The following is a 21,292-nucleotide window of genomic DNA, read 5'->3' as shown; positions in this document are numbered from 1 at the left end:
ACTTGAGGACATGTTACAAGCTTCCTAAATTTTCCTAAATGAGACCAAATTTTGTCATACAATCTTTACAGGGAATGCCTGAAGCCTCTTCTCCATCTTGGTTGCCACCTTATATTAGAATTTCCAGCTGATCTTTCTTGGCAGTTAGTAGAGCACTGGACCTGGAATCAGGAATACCTGAGTTCAGATATGAATTCAGATAGTTATTATCTTTTATTTGCCTCAGTTTCCTCATCAGTAAAATGGGGATAATAATAGTACCTATCTCCCTGGGCTGTTATGAGGATCAAATGAGATAGTATTTAGGCACAGAGGAATATTTGTATCAATGTTAGCTATTGTTATATTGTCACCGATACTTTCACTTATCTAAGGTCACAGAGTCTTGTTAGTGTGATACATTGAGTATAGAGCAAGTATATTTGGGGTTTGAAGTATATTTGGGGTTTGAGTATCAAGTCTATTGTTTACTAGTTGAGGCTCCTTAGGCAAGCCACTCCTATCTGCTGCCCTCAATTCCATAATCTATCAAATGACATAATTGTAGTAGATGATCTGTAAGGCTCCTCAAAGATTTAATTATCTAGCTATACTGTCACAAGAAAGAAGGATTAGCCTTGATTTTCTTGACTCAGGAGATGAACAAGGAGCAATGGGTGGAAGTTTTAGAGAACCAAATTTCAGCTCCAAATCATGAACAATGTCTCAACAATTAGATCTACCTTAAAGTGGAATGCATTGTCTGAAGATGTAATGAGTTCCTTATCCCTGGAAGTACTCAATCAGGAGCCAAATGATGACCTTTGGGGGCTATTGTAGAAGGAAAATAAATCTATTATTTAGAATGGTGTTGTATTATCCTTTAGAGTCCTGCATATTGGTTTGCCCATAGGATGTGTTTTACAAATTTTTTGTCAAAATGAATATTTTTAATGTGGTAGATGAGCTCTGAAGTCTCTTCCAACTTTTTGTTCTTTTAGTTCATCAATCAATCAACCAAATACTGATTTAGTGCCTACTATGTTTTGAGTATTATCCTAGGTGCTGATGATTCAAGATTGAATTATTAATTTTAAGTGTGAACAAAATACACTTTGGATATTGGCAAATGCTACAAATCAGGGTTTGATTTATTGTTTTTTATTTTCTAGAATTAAGAAATTCATGGAGGAAGTGTTGATGAAACAGATTTAACTTAAAGTATGGTGTGCATTTTTAGAGTGCTGGTTGTTGAACATTTACTAGCCGATCCCTAAAGAGGAAAAAGCCCCATGAGCAGAGACATGTAGCATGGCAGCATGGCCAGTCCTGGATTAGGACTGGTCTAATTAAAGATGGAAAAGGAATGAGGAACTGACTTGAATTAGAAAACTTTCCAATCTTAGAATTATTGAAGCTGAGAATTTCAGAGTTAGAAGATTAGGGATAAAAACCTAATCCCATACTCTTGTGACGTGGTTGAGGAAAATGGGCCTCAGAATGATAAAGTGTCTAAAACTACACAGCTCTATAGTGGTAGAGATGAGATTTAAACCCAGATCACCTGACCTCAAATTGAATATTCTTTTAATAAGCTTAGACTATTTCTCTTACTACTGTGTGTTTCTCTCAGAGTTCTGTATTCTGCCTGGCAGAAGAGTATTTTCTTCCATACATTCTTCTCTGTGGGGGCATGCTCTAGTATACCATTGCTTATGGTCCTGCTCTTAGTGATTTGGCCTAAGTCCACTAGTCTTATACATATATGTATGTGTGTTTAATATATATATATATATATATATATATATATATATATATATATATATATGTATGTGCATACACACATATGTCTGCCGGGTTTGGGGAGGGTACTAGATGTCATAATATAAAAGAAAAATATTGAAAAATTCTAAGAAATTCTAGGAAACAGATCCAGGTAATTTAATGAAGAAACAAAATCCAGAAGTCAAATGAATTGTTTTTAAGCTTTCTCTCTCATACTCAGCAACTGTGTAACCTCAGGCAACTAACTTATTTCTCTAGACCTCAATTTATTTTACTATAAAATTAAAGGGTTGAATCAATGAGTCTAACGTTCTGTTCCATTCCTTTCCTGTTTTGACATTATACTGTATATTCTGTGATTCTAAATTCCCTTTTAACTTTAGCATCCTGTTATAATTCTACCTTTTCATTAAATGCAATGGGAGCAGATGAATATAGAACAGAATCTTTATTAGACAGAATGATAATGTCTTCTTAAAGGGTAATGAGACTCCTATTGAATTTCTTTAAGAATAATAAGATAGGAAATAAAAATTGGAATCGATTTTTGACCAAATTTCTACAAAATGAATTCCATGAGGGACTTGTCTGAGTTATCACTAGTTTTTCTTATTTCTTCTTCGAAGGACTTCAAATTTTCAGAGTTAGTGAGATTGCAGGGCAGTAGAATGAAACTGCAAATCATTCTCATCCCATATTTTCTGTTAGCCAGCTTCATAATCTTGAACACATGAATTCCCCTCTCTGAGTCTCAATTTTCTTCTCAATAAAATGAAGATGTTGGGCTAGATAGTTTAGCTTCCAGCATTATAATTCTAAATGATACTGTGGTTCCTTATTATTTCCCTTATTTCCCTTATTTCCTACTCCCCAGTCTGATCTGGAACTTCTCCCAACACATTTGTTCCCTTTTGTCTTTTCATTTTGTTCTTGCCCCAAGATGACTCACAAGCCATTTATCCCCCAATAATTTAAGCAGTTCCTGAAATTTATCCTTTTCCAGCAAGACTTTTTTTTATTGAACAGACTTCTTTCCATAACTCCATTCTAGCTAAACATAGATATTCATTATTACACATATATCACAAATAAACTTACTCACAATGTAAATATTTGCAATTAAGCTGCCTTGAGGAGGTATAGGATCAAGTAATAACGAAGTAATATAACTCCAATATAATTGGCCCTGCCTAGTCAGATCAAACGTGGAGTATCATATTCAGTTTCTGTTCACATTTTAAGACAGATAATAAGTAAGCTACAGAGTATCCAGGGGAAGGAAAACAGACTGGGAAGGTCTTGAGTTTATGCTATATGAGAACCAGTTGAAGGAAATGGGAGTACTTTGACTAGAGGGAAAAAAAGACTTGGGGGTGGGTGTGTGTGTGGTGTGAGAGGTCAAGTATGTGAAGGGCTACCATATAGAGAAGGGATTAGATTTATTCTGTTTGATTTCAGAGAATAGAATTAGTAGTATCAGGTAAAAGTTGAAAAGCAAAGAGGCAAGCTTGGTCCTGAGATAAGGAAAAACTTTCTCAGAATTAGAACTAATCAGAAGTGGAAAGGGTCACTTTTGAAGGGACTGAGTTTCCCCTGTTTAGAGACCTTCAGGTAACACCTGGACAATCCATTGTCTGACATATTGTGGAGAGCATTCTTTTTTAGAAGTGGGTTGGACATGATGGATTGTGGAGTCCTTACCAAATCTGAAAATCTGTGACTGAGGCAACATGATACACTGGACTTTAAATATCAGAAGAGATAATCTTCTACGTACTCCCTTGCCCACCATCCCTAGCTCTAAATCCTACAATGCTATGATGCTACATCCTCTGTTGGAATTTTGGTTCAGCTACTTAACAGTTTTGTGATTTTTGGCAAATTGGTTCTTTGAGTTCTCTGGAACTCCTTGTCCTTATTAGTAAAATGAGAGTCACAATACTAACTTTGACTATTGCTAGCTCAAAAAAGCTACTTGTGGGGTCTAGAAGGTGACAGACATTCTTTAACCTTGGTGAGAAAGTTAGCCTCTCTATTATGCACACAGGTCAGTGATAGTTCCCTGGTTGGTCTATGGTAATGTGTGTATGTGTAGTGCATATGTAATATGGGATGGTGCTTGTTGAATGAAGAGGAGACTGATGGTCATTGCACATGTTAGAGGACCTACAGATTCCAGGGATCTTGAAGTTCATGACTCTTCTCGAGTGGATCTGAAATGGAATTTTCTTGTGCTATGTGGACTCTTTTGGGGTATGCTGTCTTGAGTACTGAATTGTGCTGCTGAACAGCTGCTTCCTTCCTAGAATCTTTTGTTTTGAAGAGGCAATCAGGGGTAAATGACTTGCCCAAGGTCACACAGCTAGTACATCTGAGTAGTAATAGACTGAAACTGGATTTGAATTTAGGTTTTCCTGACTCAAGAGCTGGTGCTCTATCCACTACATCCCTTAATTGCCTCTCTCAGCATTTTCTGGATTGATGGCAGGGAGACTTTATCATTTTGGTGTGATGGAAAACATACTGGGTTTGGAGTCGGAAGACTTAAATTCCAATTCTTACTTCTTGCTTGACCTAAATTTTCTAATCTGAAAATTATGGGTTTGGAAGAGATAGGTAGCTAACAAAAAATATGGGACGAGAATGACTTGCAGTCTTCCAAACCTTCTATTTCTAAAACCTATGATCTTACAATCCACCTTTTTGTTTTCTCTTTTAGCATGCATCTTACCCAGTTTTAAGAGACTGTGTAGTGAGCTGAGGGATATGTAGTAGTGAAAAGAGCAGACCTTGGTTAAAGTCTTCTGCCATCAATTGTTCAACCATTAGGCAAATCCCTTCTCTAAGCCTGCTTTGTATCTTGGTTTGCAAAAATGGGGATATTATTTATATAGCATCTCACACAGGATTATTGAGGGGAAAGTGTTCTGTAAATTGCAAAATCCTATAGAAATGTAAGGCATTATTATTTCAGTGTGTTGTTTATCCAGGGCTATAAACCCTTAAAAGTCAAGGGTGAAGGCTAGGCTTGCCACTCCATAGTACCAAATACAGTCAACTTTTTGGCAGCAATTGAATGATTTAGAACTCTATGCTCTCGTATTTTCCATTTCTAATTTTGTCAGGGATTTGAAAGCTATACATTGAATATCTTTATTATTGTACAAGCTACTCATTATAATGTGGGAAGGAAGCCAGTTTCCTTTAATTCTAGGGTCTCCTTCCTTTCTATGCCTTTTCCTCCCAGATTCTAAAACAAGCTTCAGTTGAAACAATTGAAGCCCCCATCTGTATGAAGAAGAGGCAGTTAAGAAAGACTAACTCTTTCCTATTTTGTTCTGGAACAGGTAGTTAGTTCACTTCTGGAACATTCTCTGGGTATGACCCATCCATTCTAGTAAATGGTTGAGATTTTCCCAACTCCAATTTCCCAACTACTCTGTCCACTATACCATCTAGCTGTCCTTGTTAGCTATATTTGTTCACAAAAAAATGTTTTATAATGGGTTCAAAATAATTTGTTTGATTGATTCATCCTTTTGTTCATTAAGTGAAGACTTAAGACCTTCAGTGAGGGTAAAGAAAGCAGAGTAATGGGAAACTACTAATTACAGTTAGTATTTAGCAAAACTGTAATTCCTGTCCAAGTTTTTTGATCCTCTAAGGTCTCTTCTATCTCTGAATCTATGATCTTTGGCTACAGAGTCAATATTCTTTTTTAATGTTCCACCTTACTTATTAACTTGTAGCCTGTTATCAGAAACAATAATCTCACTCTATATGTGTGTGTGTGTGTGTGTGTGTGTGTATGTATGTGTGTATTAAGACTCTAGAAACAGAATTTTAAGGAGGAACTTAAGTAGGGGAAAGTGGTACCAACTTTTCCTGGGGCAAGTTGCATGAAGTCCATTCTCTGTTGGGCAAGGTGGTAGAAGAGGAGATGGCAGAGCACTCCCCTATGGCAAGGAGATAGAGAAATAGAACACTGGCAGGGGGTTGAGGTAGGAGAAGCTTAGTCCACCACCTGAAAAAATTTTAACTCATTATTTTTCTAGTTAAATGCTAAGATCTATTGTTTCTAATGCAAAATGTAAAAATGACAATAGCACCCCCTAAATCAGATGATCTTAGGGGAAAGTCTCACTTGCCCTCAATTAGTTATGATTCTATTTTGAAGCTATATCTCTCAGAATGTAGTGTAAATCAGATATAATCTGGTCCAGTGGAGCAGAGTACAAAGAGATTGGGGGCTTATGCACAAGACACTGGTGCCCACTGGAATTTTTAAAATAAGAAACCTTAGGTTCCTAGTCACTCTCAGTTAGCTCTCTTCATTAATCCATTGAGATGAGACCATATACATACACATAAAACACATACACATACATATATACATACATATACATACACATACATATATACACACATATATAAATCATATACACACACACATACACACACATACACACACTTTCAATCACTCCTGTTATTCACACCCAATTTCCACCTGGGGTCTGGAGAAAAGACCCCCTCCCCACCCCACCCCACACCTGTGGTGTGATATACAGAGAAAGCTCTATAGCCATAAGTAGATAATCCCTGCATGACTCCCAAGCCTAGGTACAGGGATGTTCATAAGGATGTATATAGTCAGTTCCCTAAATGTGATTTATCCAGGATAAATATGGATATATACAGAAGTGCACAGAAAATGTGTAGAAATGCAAACACACCTGACCTCCAAGAATCATTGTCTTGGTCTAGGAAAGCTACAACCTTCTCTCTCTCTCTCTCTCTCTCTCTCTCTCTCTCTCTCTCTCTCTCTCTCTCTCTCTCTCTCCATATATATTATATAAATTATTTTCCAGAAAAATGTTTTTCTATCTTATTTTCAAAATAAACATTTAGTTTCTTGATTCACTCAGTAAAGACATGAGAGCTTTAGTGGAGTAAAGAAATCTAAAATGTGGGACAAGGCTACTAAAGAGTAATCATGGAGTCATGGAATCTGAAAACAGGAAGGGCCTTTGATGTCCACTGAATCAAATTCATATATGAAATTGATATTGCTGCAGTTCAACTTTTTTTAAACAGCCCAACAGTGTTGCTGCACTTGACTCTTCTATCATGTATTTAATGCTGGGAAACCAGTCAAGAAAACAAGAACAGCATATATGATGGGGCCTTTTTCTTTTTTGTTAATAAAAAGATTGGATTTGTTTAAATGACTAAAAGTTGTAATTTGAGTATGTCCTCATTACAGTATATATGATTTTGGATGAACTGAAATGTGGCCTCCTGTGATAGTAGACCCCAAAACAGTCCCAAAGAATTTCTGAAAGATTTAAAATCAGATATTGTTGATCACAAAAACTTCAGTGGAAAGCCAAAATTTTAACATCTATTCTACTGTAAGGTAACATTTGATTTTATGGAGATTGAAACAAAAGAATAACTGTGCTGTAATCTCTCTCCTGTTCAAAAGAAGAATATTTGACACTCCAGAGCAGAGATTTCTTTGTGGGTAGGGGTCTACCACCTTTGAGACAAAAAAATTGACCATTAATTCCCAATGAATACCTTTCTGGAGGAATTTGGGAAAAAATATAGATGAGAATGAAACATGTTTTGTTATTTAAAAAAGTTTGTCCTTCATTCTTGAAGACCATGACATCAGGGTGTGATGCCCACAAGCATATGAATTGCATTTGAGTGAGGGGCTGCTGTGGTAAGTCCCCAGCCTCCCTTTCTCCTCCAGAGTCATCTGGGATGAGTGGCCAGATATGAATCAGGATGACTGGAGATGACTCTAGATGTGAGTCAATCAGGGTTAAGTGACTTGCTCAAGGGCACACAGCTAGTAAGTGTCAAGTGTCTGAGGCTGGATTTGAACTCTCGTCCTCCTGCCTCTAAGGCCAGTGCTTTATCCATTGTATCACTGTGATACAACCAACTGCCTTTACTTTATGTACTTTCATTTGTCCCTCCTTCCTTTTTTGGATGCAGTTTTGTTCTATAAGATATAAATGCTGTGGGGGTGGCTAGGTGGCTAGGTGGCACAGTGGATAAAGCACTGTCTTGGAGTCAGGAGTACCTGGGTTCAAATCCAGTCTCAGACACTTAATAATTACCTAACTGTGTGGCCTTGGGCAAGTCACTTAACCCCATTTGCCTTGCAAAAACCTAAAAAAAAGAAAAAGATATAAATGCTGATGATGGTTGATGTATAAATTCTTATCACTTATGAATTTATTGTTCTTTAGGGACTATAAAGAACAGTCATAGTTCCTAGTATTTAGTGATGTGAGTGGGACAGAACCATTGTGCTATCTTATTACAGAATCTAAAATTGAAAAAGGTAGACTTTTGTAATACTATGCCAGGAATTTAAAAAATGACCCTTTCTTTCCCAATCCTCTCATTGCTTTCAAAGGACAATTATCTGATTAGCTCAATTTAGAGATTGAGTAGGTTCTTAGTCTTAAGAGAGAGGCAAAGGAGATTAATTGGACACCTTTGGGAAAACACAATCTGCAGTTTCATCCTGGAATATATGCAAAAGTCTAGAAAGAGATGACTAATTTATACAATTAGGAAAAAAGCTCTGGTTCTTATGACAGTAATCTAATTGAATTAGCTCCATTTTTTTGGATTGGGAGATGTTTGCGTCATTTCTGTATTAAACAATCAGTGCAGCCAGAGAACATTCTTCTCATTAAAAAGTGAGTTAGTCCAATAGTCTGACTCCAATTGGCAGAAGTAGACTGTGCCGTTCATCTTTCTTGAATGACTAGTTGTGGACTCTAGATGAAGAATTCATTCATCATTGTTGGCCTCACCATTTACATGTAAAATAAATAGTAACTCCTTCTGTCTCATGACCATGGAGTTATTCCTAAAGGTCCTCAACTTGTGAGTGTACTTACTCACAATGTAATTCCCATGCCCATGATCTATGGTAAGGGAGTCTAGTTCATGATACAGGAATCCTGGAGAGGATACATGTGGGACTGAATATTTTTCCATGATATGCAGTAGATCAAACTCCTAAGAGAGCTAATTTTGCAAATAAGAACTCCTAGAAAAGTTCCAGTTATTAGGAAAGGAATAAGAACTCTGATCTTTCTGACCTTTATCATCATCCAATGTCTTGGGGCATGATATAGTACCTAAGGTTTGTTAGGTTTTTTTTTTTTTTGGTTTGTTAGATTGAACAGAAAATGAGAAATATACTCTCCAGGGACAGACAGTATATAGTTATATACCTAAGACTAAAGAGATCAGAATAGCTGCTCCCCAGTTGACCAGCAGAATCATATTAAAGTTCCAATAATCCTTAAATTAGACCACTTGATCCAGATAACTTTGTTAATTTTAATAGCCTTCTGACTATTGTTCAAGAGATTAAGGGGTTCTCATGATCTTTCCTTCATTTGATCATTCAGTTGTTTCCAGTAGCATTTGACTCTTTCTGATCTAGTTTGGGGTTTTCTTGCCAAAATATTGGAGTGGTTGGCTGTTCCTTTCTTCAGTTCATTTCACAGGTGAGAAAACTAGGGCAAATAGACTAAGTGACTTGCTCAGGATCACACAACTAACAAGTGTGGGAGACCAGATTTGAATTCAGGAAGATGAATTGAGTCTTCCTGACTCCAGGCCCCAAACTCTGAGTTACCTAGATGCCTAAAGACTATTGCAAGTACTCGCTGATGTGTCAACCTGTCTTGAGTCTCTCCTCATTCCAATCTACCTTTCTCCAGGGACTAATGTGATTTTCCTAAAGCACAAGTCTGATCATGTCACACTGTCTCCTCCTCCCTATTCAATAACTCCAGTGGATGCCTCCAGGATCAAATAGAAAAATTCTCTATCTTTCAAAAAATCCTCTTCAACCAACCCATTCCCAGTCTCCTTACCTTTCTGGGTCTCTTACACTTTTCTAGGCTTTTTACACTTCACTCCCTGATATATCCTCTTCTAACTGTGACACTGGCCTCCTGGCTATTTTATGAACATGAACATCCATCTGGCATTTTCTCTGACTGTCCTTCTGGAGTGCTCTCTCTTTTCCATTTTGATATGACCTTACTGGCTTTCTTGAAATCCTAGCTATCTTCTAGAGGAAGCCTTCTGCAACCTCTTTTAATTCTAGAGCCTTCTCTCTCTTAATAATTACATATTTATTCTATATATAATTTGTTTGTACATATTCTTTGTATATATCGTTTACATGTAGACTCCTACACTTTACTGTGAGCTCCTTGAGGGCTCACTGACTTTTGCCTCTTTTTATATCTCCATCACTTTGCACAATGTCTGGAAAATAATAGGTACTTAATAAATGCTTATTGTATGATTGACTGGAAACTCAAGTGTGCTTCAACATTGAGTTTTTGCAATTACCTATTGTTTTCTATACCCCAACTAAGGCGATGACCTCAATCATACTCAATACTCTTGTACTCTATACTCATATAGCATCTGAAAGAGTTCATTGCTATCTTCTTTTTTGTTTTACTGCATCTGATATATTTAAGTAAATGCAGACATATTCATATTTATAATATAAGTTAGATTTTCCATAATTTCTTTATTTCATATTTTACACATTTATAATTTATTATTTTATATAATATAAACATTTTATTTATATATAAACATATATTAAATAAACAAATAAGTGAAATATTATAATAATTATTATAATATGAAATAATAAGCTGAGATTCATGAATATTGATGAATAGGTACAAATGAGATACTAGATTTAATTTATATAGATTGTGCTTCAGAATGATTTATGCTAAGCACATGAATCTCCCATCCCCCTTAAAAATTTTTTTTTTCCATACTTCAGTCTGAAGTTTTTGGCCTAATCTGAATGAAAAACCCTTATTAGTTTTTATGAATTCCAAAACAGTCACCTTACTAACTCTTAAATTGTGTGATCCTGGGCAAATCATTTCATCTGTCAGTCTCAATTTCCTCAACTGAAAAATGGGGATAAAAACAGCACCTACCTCCCAAGGTTGTTGTGAGGATCAAATGAGATAATATTTGAAAAGCTCTTAGCATAATAGATGGCCTAATAAATAATATTAATAAATAAAAACATTGTAGGTGCTTAGTAAATGATAGTTCTTTCCCTTCTATCCTACTCTTAAATCTTTTTCACATCATTTTTATCAAAAGCTTAACCAATTTGTTTTACTACTCTCTTTCTCTCTCTCTCTCTCTGTCAATGGGTTTAAGTGATTTGCCCAAGGTCATACATCTAGTAAAGTATCAAGTATCTGAGTCTGGATTTGAATTCAGGTCCTACTGACTTCAGGGTGGTGCTCTATCCACTGCACCACCTCAATTAATTTATTTTAAAATAAACTATTTATGAGTAGTTTTTGTATTTATATCACCTGTTTCTTCCTCTATCCCTTTCCTTGTCTAGTCCTAGAGAGCCATTCCCTATCTTAGTCTTTTTTGTTTTTTTTTTAGGTTTCTGTAAGGCAAATGGGGTTAAGTGGCTTGCCCAAGGCCACACAGCTAGGTAATTATTAAGTGTCTGAGACAGGATTTGAACTCAGGTACTCCTGACTCCAGGGCTGGTGCTCTACCCACTGCACCACCTAGATGCCCTTGAGGTTTTCTTGATAAAGACACTGGAGTAGTTTGGCATTTCCTTCTCTAACTCATTTTTACAGATAAGGAAACTGAGGTGAAGGGTTAAGTGACTTGCCCAGGTTCATACAGGTAATAGGTGTCTGATGCCAGATTTGAACTAATAAAGATGAGTCTTTCTGACTACTGTACTACCTAGCTCCCCTGGTTGGTTTTACTCAGCTGTGTTTCTTTGTAATGAAGAAAGAGCCCAAGGGAGCAGAGAATATCTGGAAATGTCTGTTAAAAAAAAAACAACAAAGTGCCAAGGAAACATGGAAGCTCAGCATTTGATTAATTTGGGTTAAGTCAACTTCAGGAGCATAGGTCAGGCTGTAAAGAAACCTGATGTCTCATCTTCCTTCTACCATTAATTTACTAGGTGACCTTGAAAAAGTCATTTCTCTTTTCTACACCTCAGTTTCTTCAGTCTATAAATGAGAGTATCAGATAAGATGATATTTTAAAGTCACTCCCAGCTCAAAAATCCTCTTGTCCTATTAATTTCTCTCAAAGTATTTTTTTGACACAGAACAGATATAACAATAATAGCTTAGCTTTTTTTTAGTACTTTATAACTTCAAAACATTAAGTTTGTTATTTTAGTTGGTCCTTACAAAAATGCTATTGATTTCAATTTGATATAACAAATTTGATTATCTTAGATTTCAATTTGAAATAACAAAACATTTTCCTAACGTTGATTTAATGTTAGGTACATTGATTTAATGTTAGGTACAATGTTAGGAATCTTGGAGTAAACCTACTTCCCATCATAATGACTCAAGGGTTTGCAATGGGTGATGATGAAGAAGAGTGCTTTTAATGACTCTAAGGCTGGAAGATATGATGACTAATGAGTTGCTTTGAGTTTGTTTTTGCTTTCCTACCCTGTAAATTACTCATTTCCTGGTACATAGTAGGTGCTGAATAAATGTTTACTGATACTGATGGCAATGTTGGAATGTGGTTCTTCATGTCATGTTTCCTCTTATAGCCTCATGATACATTTATGTAATAGAGAGTATATTTATATAATAGAGTGAACATTAAATTTGATAATAGAGAGTATATTTATATAATAGAGTGAACATTAAATTTGATAATAGAAAGCCTGGGTTCTCCTCCTTGATCTTCCACTTACTAAACTTGGAAGAGGTCTCTCCCCCCTACCCCTACCCATTCCCCCATCAGGTCTCAGTTTTATCTTCTATAACAAAAGGAGGTTAGATAAGATGCTCTCTAAAGTTCCCTTCTAGCTCTGAAATGGATTCTCCTCAGATCCACTTCCCAGGCTTCTTCAGGATTTAAGGACACTGCTTGTGAAAGTGCTTTGAATACTTTTGCTGAGTTCTGACATTGAGAATCTGACTCCTTTGGCCCCACCCTTTGAGAACTCTGACTCTGGTACAGGTTCAGACCACTACAATGCCTTTTGTCATATTCCTTTGTTGTCTGTTGCCTCATCATCCTGATGTCTCCGTAAAGCTTTCTAGCCACTCCTCCCTGATCCCAGATTTATAATAATTTTGACCTGGTTACATTTTAAATGTTAGAATGTTGGTACCTCATACTTTGGGGCAATTAGGTGGATAGTGGATAGAGAGTCATTCCTGGGGTCAGGAAGACCTGAGTTCAAATCTAACCTCAGATATTTATTAGCTGTGTGACCTGGGCAAGTTAAACCTGTTTTCCTCAGTTTCCTCATCTGTGGAAATGGCAAACACTCCAGTATCTTTGCCAAGAAAACCCTCAAATGGGGTTCCAAAGAGATGAATACAATTGAAAAAACAACAACATAGGTAATAAGTGCAAGGATTGAGATTTTAACCCAGGACCCAGGATCACAAAGAGTTTGAAGGGGCCTCAGTGGTCATCTGGTCCATTCCATAACCCAGAGGAACTCATTATAACATACTTGCAAGTGCTCATCTAGCCTCTATTTGAAGAGTTCCAATGAAGAGGAAACCAACATCTTTCAAATCAGACCATTCCACTTTTGGACAGCTTTTAGTGGTTAAAGAGTATTTTTCTTACATGAAATTAAATTTCCTTCTTTGCAATGTCTATTTGTTGTTCCTGGTTCTGCTCCCTAGAGCTAAAGAGAACAAATCTAAAGCTCTCCTAATTTTAAATCCAATACTTTCTTCACTATAACACATTCTTTTTAAATCACAGAATAGTAGGGCAGGATGAAACTCTAGGATTTGCAAGCAGAAAGAGATGTCGCTCCTGTTATCTGACTTTATTTTAAACTTAGGAGACAAAGGCTACCTTGCCTTTGCACACCAGGATTTTAGGATGATCAAACAGCATACTCTTTGGCTTAATCAAACTACCATACAGACAAAAAAATGTCTTCTAAAAATTAGGATTTTTAATTGCCATTTTGTAAGCAAGATAAATAGTTCTTGCTTCAATAAATGTGCATTTAATTTTGACTGAGTTTTAAGTGTATAAAGGGATTAATTTGTCTCTGTTATTTTGCAGATATGGAAACTGAGACCTAGGAAAAAGCACATAATTTGCCCAAGTTTACAGAGCTTTTGAGGAAAGAATTTAAACTAAAGTCCAGGACTTCTACTATGTCATATCAGTAAAGAATGAATTCTCAGAGTTAGAAGAAACTTTGGAGATCACATTCCTTCCTTAGAAAAATGTAGCATACTGAATGATTGATGTTCTTGCAAGGTCATGAATTCATAGGATTTAGAGCTAGAAGGAGTTTTTGAGGTCATTTTACCTACCCTCTTCCCGCCCCCCTTTTTTGCCACATGAGGAAACTGAGATCTAGAATAACCAACTAGTTCAAAGTCACACAGGTAGAAAGTAATTCAGTTAGGATCAGAACCCAGGTCTTCTGAATCAGAATCCAGGACTCTGACTCTTTTTCTATCATAATCTATTTTAAAAAGTTCATTCTTTAGAACGATTCTCATAGTCCAGGAGTAAAGATGAAAATGAAGACTTTGTGCTACTTTGCAGTTTTTTAGAAAGTACTAGTATAATATAAATGTCTCCCAAACCTGCTGCATCCTCAGGCATTTTGATGTTGCCCACAAACTGAAGGCTTTGCTAGGTGGTACAGTGGATAGAGTGATGGTCCTGAAGTCAGGAAGACCTGAGTTCAAATATAGCCTCAGGCACTTACTATGTGACTCAAGTTACACAGTCACTTAACATCTAACTGCCTCAGTTTTTTCAACAACAAAATGAAGATTACAATAGAACCAGGTTTGTTGTGAGGATCAAATGAATTAATATTAGTAAAGCACTTTGTGGATGACCCAAAGTGGGCACTTAATAATGGCTTCCTTCTTCCTTCTTTTGCAAGACTGGCCTGATCACCCTTATTTACCAAATCCTTGGAAAGTAACTGATAAATAGAGATCAGTAAGGGTCTATATCATATAACTGACACCTAATCTCCAATTTATGTTGAGGTTGATCATCACTTTCCCCAGATTTCTCAATCATGTCTGCTGGTACCAACTACTGGAATAGATGAGTAGCTATATAGATAAATCATCAGCCTCTTCAGACTCCAAACAATTCTATTTATCCAATCAATAAAGTGAGGTTAGAAATTCTAGTTTATTGCAGCTCTTATTCTGGATGTTTAGGTAGGATGGGCATTTTATTTGCAATGAGAAGAAGAAGAAGAAATAATTAAGGCTAATTATATCTTGAATCTAATATTTATTAACTAATGTGATAGTGGGTGAATCACTTAGTTTGGCTTTCTCATTTGTAAAATGAACATAATATTCTAGCTATATACTTCATGTGATTATTATGAAGTACTTTGCAATTTGAAAAATCTACATAAAATTGAGTTATTGCAACCATGCCCCCAAATGATCAAATGCTACCTTTACCTCTAAGATAAAATACCAACTGTGTAGCCTATAATTTAAAGTCCTGCACAATCTAGTTCCTAACTGCCTTTTAATTTTAATTTTATATTACTTCCTTGACAATTCTTAGCTTACTTTTATATGTTTGCAGACTATTTCCCATTCCTAGAATATGCTTGCTTTCAGAATCCTTGCCTTTTTTAAAAGACTTAGCTCAGATGCTACCTTCTTCAGAAAGCCATGCCTCATTCTTTTTTTTAGTTTTTTTTTTGCAAGGCAATAGGGTTAAATGGCTTGCCCAAGGCCACACAGGTAATTATTAAGTGTCCAAGGCCAGATTTGAATTCAGGTACTCCTGACTCCAGGGCCGGTGCCACCTAGCTGCCCCTATGCCTCATTCTTGATTGTAGTTCTCTTGTCCTTAAATCTACCAAATTTTCTATTTATGTGTATATATGTATATTTCTGCTCTTCTTCCCTGAGGCTTATAGTTGACTTTTGTGTGTTTATGTGTCAATAGTTCCTTAAACATAGTAGGTTTTTAAATAAATGCTTGTTCAATTTAATTTAATTTTTATTATCAGTCAATAATGAAGTAAAATCCCTTAGTAGGTGGGAATTAGTAGAAGAGTAAGGTTTAGCAAGTTGGAATTTTTATGGCACAGAGAATAGGAAATGAGGGCTATCACAGCAAATGGCCTTGCTCTTATGAATAGAATAAGAAATAAAAAGATTGAAGTTGGGGAGGGAATTTATTGGGGGGATTTAGAAGACATCTAGAATAATTATTGCGGAAAGTTTTACTCCGAGGTGAATAAATGGATTGTTTTATATTGATGTGATTCCTGTCCTTACTTTCTCTTGATTGAAGACCAAGACAGCCTTGAAAAACTCCCGGTTTCATTCCTGTCATACTGAGTCATCAAAGGAAGATTTGAATGCAGGAATTACTCAAAGAACTATAATTTTTTTTGCTTTTGTTTTCAGAATTTGACTGGAAGGTTCTTTGAAATTGTGGAGGAGGACAGCAGTTGCTAAGAACATCATTGACAACCTGTGTTACAGTAACATACTCATGCCTTAGGCTATGCTTTTCTGGCTAAGGCCCTGCTTCCATCTCCTTTTTTTTTATTTCCCTGTAACGCTTCTCCTTATGTTTCTCTGCAATTCCTTCTAACAGGCAAGTCAGACACTTACTAGAGCTTTTGCTCTCTCTCTTCACTTCTTTCTCTTAGAATCATTAGATTTCCATCAAAGTTCAACTCAAAGGCCAGCTAATCTCTCCATTATTATTGTTTCTTGCCATCCCAACCTTCCCTTTTATTACTCTATCTCAGGAGAGACAAATGATGTACTTTAATTAAGGACAGTCAGGTCCATATTTGTACTTATACCCAGCCAACTACTGTTTGGAATAATAGATGTTATATGTTATTTCTCCTTAAATAGAGCACTCAGCCTATTAATTGGTAAGAGCAAAGTTCGTTGATCTATTTAATCACCTAGCTGCCCAGAATAAAGCAGAGAGGGAGAGTATCCCTTCATTAAAAAGCAGGGACCATAGTGTTGCTTGATGAAGGACTAGTATAGCCTTGGTATCCAGGTCCCCAGTTTAGGGTAAGAGTGTCTTAAAGCCGAATACTCTAACAAATGATTTGGATAAGGTGAGTGCCTTCATTGACACTACTAGTGAGAGCATAATAAGTACAGTAACAGAAATAGGTTGACTTTGAATCAGGGCAGTGTGCAGTGGGGTTCCATGCATATTTGGTATTAATGGGTCACAAAGTTTCTCTCAGAGTATAGGAAGCTGGGCTCAGGATTGGATATCCTGTACAGTGCTACCTCTTTATGGATTGTGAGAATGAACGGTATGGTGCTAATTTCCCCCTGAACCTATGTATGCATATATACAAATCTCTGGGTTTTTAGATCTGACTTATTCTGCTATTTGGTTATCTTGTAGTTTGACTCTGAGTACTAATTGCCAGATCTTTGAAGTTAACAATAATGACTGACAATGTCATTCCAAAGAATGGATCATCTTGTCTCTTTGTGGCTTAAGTTAAAAAACAGAGAATGGAGGCATGTTCCTGCCTAGGGGAATTGATTTAATGAGAACTATTTCACCTTCATTTCAAGTGGAAATGACAGGACCACAATAAGAACCACAGGAAAACTCCATTTCCATCATGGGTAAATCTTTTCACTCTCCCATATTCACAGCTTCAGTGAATTCACAGGTAGTACAATTCAGTATAACCAATCAAGAGTCTCTGATTATGCTTTGTGACTCATTCTCATCTTTCTCTCTTTTACCTCACTAGCCAGGTCTTTTCAATTTTACCTCTACAACATTTCTGACATCCATTCCTTTGACTCTATTTACAAGACCAACTCAGTTTAGGTCCTCATCCCTGCTTACCCAGATTGTTTTAACATCTCCTTATTGGTCTCCCAGTCTTGAGTCTCTCCTCACTCTAATCCATCCTCCCCACAATTACCAAAGTGTTTTCCTAAATTTTAGGGTCTAATTATGTTAATTCCTCTTTTTAAAAAACCCCAGGGGATTCCTTTTGCCTCTAAGATCAAGTATTCATTTCTTTGACTTTTAAAACTCTTCATAACCTCAAAACCAACTTTCTATTTCAACCATTTGAAAAGTAAGTTGTTCCTTCCTGGTTTGGCTTCTGAGAAGTTTGAGTTTTAGCAAGTTCTATCCTATGCCCTTTCATGCCAATCGGACCATTTTGCTATTTCTGACAAGTAGAGTTCCATCTTATATCCCTGTTCCTTTGCTCTGATTTTCTTCTACACCCGGAAAACACTCCCTCTTCATTTCTATCTCTTAGAACTTTTAAGCTTCCCTCAAAAATAAATTCAAAGGTCACCTGATTTCCCCAGTTGTTAGTGTTTCCTTATTAACCTTTATTTGATGATGTTTGTCCTTTCTAATTGAAGAAAACCAAGACATCAGGGAGGTTATGCCATGACAGGCAAATGAACTGCATTTGAGTGAGAGGATGATGTGCAGTTATCAGCCTCACTTTCTCCTCCAGAGACATTTGAGGCTAGTAGCCAGATATGAATCAGGATGACTGGAGATGACCTTGGATATGAGGCAATTGGGTTAGATAATATGCACAAGGTTACATAGCCAGTAAATATCAAGTATCTGAGACCAGACTAGGTAGTGCAGTGGCTAAGAGCACCAGCTCTAGAGTCAAGAGGACCTGAGTTCAAATTTGACTTTAGATGATTACTTATATTTATTTTGTATTTGTATAACCTCTAATAGATTATAAGCTCTCTGAGGGCAGGTCCTTTTGTTTTTGTCTTTGTATTAGTGCAATGCTCACTTAGGTACACAATGATTGCTTATTGCTTGATTGATATACATTATAATTTGTAGTGGGACTGTGAGGCATTAGGTTAGTCACCACTTCTTTGAATTTCAATTTTTCTCTTTTGTAAAATGGGAAAAAGAATAGTGGCAGCATCTAACGCTGGAAATGTTATTCTGAGGATTTAAGTAAGTCAGTACATGTTAAAAGAGCTATTATTATCAACATTATCTAGAAAAAGAGAGTATTAATCACAAAAGGAAAGAAATTTAGATTTGGAAGAGTTTAGATATCATTTAATACAACTCCCTTTACTTTTAAAGGTGAAGAAAACTGGTTCTGGACCTGTGAAGTGAGTTGCCCAAAATCACACATTCGATTAGGGCCAAGACAGGGAGGAGAATCTAGGTTTTCAGATTCGTTTGGATAGTTCTGCATGGAGGCAAGTAATGACTTAAATCTTAAAGCAAAAAAAAAAAAAAACTCAAACAAAAAACCAGTTAATAAATCTCAAATACACACATGCACACATATCCAAAAAAAGATATTGGAGATCTACTACTTACTGTAACAGCCTCAGGTAACTGAGACCTGGAGAGAAAGAAACTTGCCAAGATCTCATAGTGAATTAGTAAACTGGAGAAGTGAAGTTCTGGAATCCCATTCAAGGGCTCTTGCCACCACAACAAATCTATCTGCCCCCTTTATCAACTATTTCTGAAAATAAATCCTTTAAGAAGGCACACTTCTCCTGGCAGGGTCTGAACTTTGGCTTTGTAAAATTAAGCAGGTGAATTACCTGTCAGACATTCCTAAATTTCCTTCCAGTTCCAGCATTTTAAATGCTTTAATTCTAAAGCCTCTTCCCGTTTTCATATCCAGGTTCTGTGATTGAAAGGTCTATATATTTTGTGTCCTTCGAGTCTTAATTCCCTTTTCATAGGCTGTGGGTCCCTGATTGTGTTAATTTGGGATTTGTCTTAACTGGAGTTCCACATAAATAGTGAACTTTGGCAGGGAGTTCTGGTACAGGAACACACCCATTCTTTGTCTTGGAAATAGCTCAAGTTAGGAAGGACTGAAAGGCGACAAAATCCAACCCAAATCCGACCTTCAACAATGCTTTCGTCCTTCATTTAGGTCTGAAAAAAGAGGCACCTACCTCCTTAGGAGACACACACACACACACACAGCCCTTGCGGAACACACTCAGCCTCTCTTCGGTGAAGACTGGAACTTTCTGGGATCCTACTAAATTCTCGGAAGCCAAGTCAGGAGCTGAAGGAGCAACTCATCTTTCAGTTGTTAGTGATGATGGTGTAATCTGATTCCTGGATATTCCTCCTCCTGGGCCCCGCCCCTGGGGCTTTGAATCCTTTTCAGGAGCTCTGGGGGGGAGTAGGGCTTTTCTTCACAAAGTAACATACTTGAGGAGGGGCTGAATGATCCGTTACAGGCAAATGACCAGAAATACAAAATGTGCAGATATAATACAATATATTTTAGGGAAGTGGTTTTGTTTATTAGCCAGATATAATAATTTTTACTGAGAAAAAATAAGTCATGAATAGGTGAAGTATCTAGGCATAATACTGCACACTTACTTGCTACAGAAACGTGTGGAAATTACTTTCCCTTTTTGGGTCTTAGTTTCCAGTATAATGAAGGGGTTGGAGTAAATTTGGTCTCTCACAGCTCTAGGAGTCTATGAGTTTTTTTAGGTTTTCGCAAGGCAAACGGGGTTAAGTGGCTTGCCCAAGGCCGCACAGCTAGGTAATTATTAAGTTTCTGAGACCGGATTTGAACCCAGGTACTTCTGACTCCAGGGCCGGTGCTTTATCCACTATGCCACCTAGCCGCCCCTGAGTCTATGAGTTTAAGGCTTAGAGAGAGTGTGAAAAATTTGTATTGTATCTGAAAAACAGTTGTCTCCTTGGTCACATATTTGGCATATTCTATAACTCACATTTATATACTATTTTTTGTTTAAAAAGCACTTTGCCTGTGTTAGGACCTATAGAGTATGAAAACTAAAAGAGATTTTAGATATTCCATAACCTAACCAATTTTCTCCAAAGATGAGATAGCTAAGCTCAAAATTTTAGACAAATAAAGTAGTAGATATGGGATTTGAACTGCTATCTTAGGGTCATAGATGGAAGAAATAGAAGAGAGACTCTTGAGGTCACTTAGTTCTACCACCTTGAATACAGAGGAAGAATCTGAGATTGGAGGGTGTTCTGGCCAAGGTTTCCTGGGCTGTGAGTAGGAAGCTTGGGATTGGAACCCAGGTCTTCTGATTCTAAGGCAGTCTCTTCCTTCCTTCCTTCCTTCCTTCCTTCCTTCCTTCCTTCCTTCCTTCCTTCCTTCCTTCCTTCCTTCCTTCCTTCCTTCCTTCCTTCTTTCCTTCCTTCTCCTCCTCCTTCTCCTCCTCCTCCTCTTCTTCTTCTTCTTTTCCTTCTTCTCTTCTTCTTCTCCTTCTCCTTCTCCTTCTCCTTCTTCCTTCTCCTTCTCCTTCTCCTTCTTCTTCTTCTTCTTCTTCTTCTTCTTCTTCTTCTTCTTCTTCTTCTCTCTCTCTCTCTCTCTCTCTCTCTCTCTCTCTCTCTCTCTCTCTCTCTCTCTCTCTCTCCCCCTCTCCCTCTCCCTCTCCCTCCCCTTTTCTTTCTTCTTGGC

At 36.9% G+C, this 21,292-nt stretch overlaps 1 protein-coding gene across 1 annotated transcript in view; it reads right to left on the bottom strand.

The window, feature by feature from the left end:
* Nucleotides 1-19,947, bottom strand: part of BDKRB2 (bradykinin receptor B2) — a 47,921-nt gene extending 27,974 nt beyond the window's left edge. Inside the window, exon 1 of the mRNA XM_074213024.1 lies at nt 19,782-19,947. The gene's annotated coding sequence lies outside the window, so the exon portion shown is untranslated. The remainder of the gene's footprint in view (nt 1-19,781) is intronic.
* Nucleotides 19,948-21,292: the final 1,345 nt, after the last annotated feature.

The sequence above is a fragment of the Macrotis lagotis genome, chromosome 1 (genome assembly GCF_037893015.1).
Source record: "Macrotis lagotis isolate mMagLag1 chromosome 1, bilby.v1.9.chrom.fasta, whole genome shotgun sequence".
NCBI classification, from domain to species: domain Eukaryota; kingdom Metazoa; phylum Chordata; class Mammalia; order Peramelemorphia; family Peramelidae; genus Macrotis; species Macrotis lagotis.
The sequence above is the reverse complement of the archived record's forward strand: the minus strand, read 5'-3'. Positions and strand labels throughout refer to the sequence as shown.